Raw genomic sequence first — 2,824 nt, 5'->3', positions numbered from 1 at the left:
CCATTTCTGCAGATATGGTACTAATAAAAATAGTACATAAAAACTTTCAAACCGACTTCTAAGAAAACCACTTAAAGTCAGCAAAAAGTATTTAAACTATCTAAACACTAACGACTGACAGTATACACAGGCTTTATACATATTAGTCTTTTATACAGTCTGCATGCAGCTGACTCCTTTTTGTTCTATTATAAAGGCCTATGAAGTTCTGAATAAGCATGTTAAGATACTGCTACTTTGTCTGCTTTTGGCTAGTTTAATCTATGAAAATGAATCAGAAAACCCAACTACATAATTAAAGTTGTAAAATAAATGTAGCAGAGTTCAGGTCAGTATTTATCTATGAAGTGCAACAGAGTGTAATGTAAGATGAAATGCTAAAGTAATAAAATGTCAACATTTCAGTCACAATACTGCTATTTTCTTCAGGCCTTCCCTATTTGTAGCTGTTTAATTTATACCAAACTGTGCACAACAATGAAAAGATTCTTTATATGCTGCGCGCTCAGACACAGTCCTTAGTGAATGGGTGTCCCTGGTATAATATATGCATCAGTCTAGACATGACTTTGAAAGCCTCAGGCTGTGGAAAATTGGGGAAATTGCGCCTACTGGAGAAACTGTGATGAATTACACATCAGTATGAACTAAACATAATCAGTATGGTCGCAGCATTCAAAGATGTATTCACATACATATTGTGTGTTACATTTCCACTCATGCACATGAAATGGTACTGCCACGCTTTCAAAAGGTCTGGGCCATTTTAAAAGTCAATATTTCAGTGTCATTTGCACAAATCTACTTAAAGTGTGTAACCGTCGATGTGCCTCGATTCGTCATGCCAGCAGGGACAGGATGCAGAGGAGCTCCCACATTAAAAGAGCTAAGATGGACGATGCCGCCACCCGAAACATCATTTGACACTCAGCTGCATCTGGAACATCTGCTGTGACGGGCCCGTCGGGGCGGCGTTCGCTTCACCTCGGCGTGCGGAACCCTCCTGCGGCATGGGGACACTTATTGAAAGCGATCCAGGTAAACTAGCTGCAGTCCGCCACCTAAACAACAGAACACATGCTTTGTATATTTGTCCCTACGACGGCCTCTCAAACAGCGCGAGACCTGCTACGATTTATCCTATGTGTGATATTGCTGACGGACATTTTACGTGGAACATCAAAACAAATCCCCACCACACAGCGAGAGCCTAGATACATTTGTATTAATTCACATATGAAAAAACAAATAAAACCAACTTAGCCGTGAGGTAAAACATTGATCTTGGCTTGTGGGCAACGGGTTATTTTCTTTTGGACGCTCTTTTTCACAATGTCTAAATAATCAGTCTCAGTGTGACATCTGAGCTAGTAATATAATCCATGAAGGCTTAGGGAGAGACTGCATTGACTGCGCACACACACGTGCACCCTAACGGATTATGTCCCATCCCTAAACCAGGCTGACCTCTGACCTTAAGGGCCAAGGAAGACACATGTTAGGTGATAAGTGAAGCACAAGGCCTATTGTGCAGACAGTCTCTCTTCCCCGTTTATTGACTTCCTAAATGATCCATTATGGAGTGATTTACGAGGTTTACCGCCATACAGCCGGACACTTGTGAAGCTACTGGGTTGTTGTCTGCTCCGTTCAGCAGACATCTACACCAATAGGACCAAGCATTTGATTTATCAGAGAATGGACGGAAGCTTGCCTACATCACCTCCAGTGTTTGTTCAAAGCCAACAAAGGAGTTAGGAAGACATTATGAATGCAAGGTGTCACAGGAAGTGTAGGGACAAAACGTATACTCTGCGGGGGATACTAAAAAATACAAAAAAAAAAAGTGATAGACGGTTTATACATGGACTTTTAAGTGAAATAAAAGCTTTCAACAAATTTAAAGTTCAGGTACAATTTTGGCAGCAGCTTCACAGAAAAGCAGCTTGTCTCAATAATGACCTTGTCTTTTCTATGCTGGCTAATGATTCAAGGCCATTGTGCTGCTCTGGCTCTTTGATTTCTCAGGCCTGTCCTGTACACCATGACGAGCTTCTCAACTTGGGATCATCCCCGGAGCCAAAGTCGTTACGAAGCAGAACGTCTGGTGTTTGAAGCTCTGCCTCCCCCCCCCTTCCGACCTCTCGGCACGATGTAGTAACATATGAGCTCCCATGATGCTCGTCGACTCTCAGATATATTGCGAAAGAATGAAATGAAAAACAAAACATCTTGATTTTCCTTTAAGACCCTTAACCTTCTTGACAAATGTCATCTTCTTTAAAGGACGTCTGCATTCGGCATTACAAATCTAAATGCTAACAACTGTCACACGGCAAATTAAACAGAACCTTTGCTTAATTTTCAACTTGACAAGTTTCGACACGAGCGCTAAAGGAGTTCACATTTAATAGTTTATCTCAAAGCAGGTATACTTCTTATAAAATGAGCTCATAAACTGATTACGCAGATCAGGGAAAGCAACACCAAACCACTATCCTTCTGTTCTGCCCCCCCCCGCCACGCTGTGATTTACTTTTGTTTGACAAACACAGCTCAGGTCAGACTGCAAGGCCTGTGTGCTAAACTAAAGCCTGATAGAATAACAACATGAGATTACGTAGCTGCTCAGGTGCGGCGTATACCTTAAATTCAAGTCCACTGAAGCAAATCTCCTTTCAGATAGGTCAACACAATCACATAGCTGCATGGAGCAGTTAAAAGTCATCAGGAATTCCAGTCAGCTTAATAGAAATGGAAATAATGGTGGTTCAGCTTTGACATGATATATTTAAAAAAAAAATTTAAAAAGCACACTAAAATA

This window comes from Astatotilapia calliptera, chromosome 12 (assembly GCF_964374335.1).
Source record: "Astatotilapia calliptera chromosome 12, fAstCal68.1, whole genome shotgun sequence".
NCBI lineage: Eukaryota > Metazoa > Chordata > Actinopteri > Cichliformes > Cichlidae > Astatotilapia > Astatotilapia calliptera.
Note: the sequence above shows the minus strand (reverse complement) of the source record.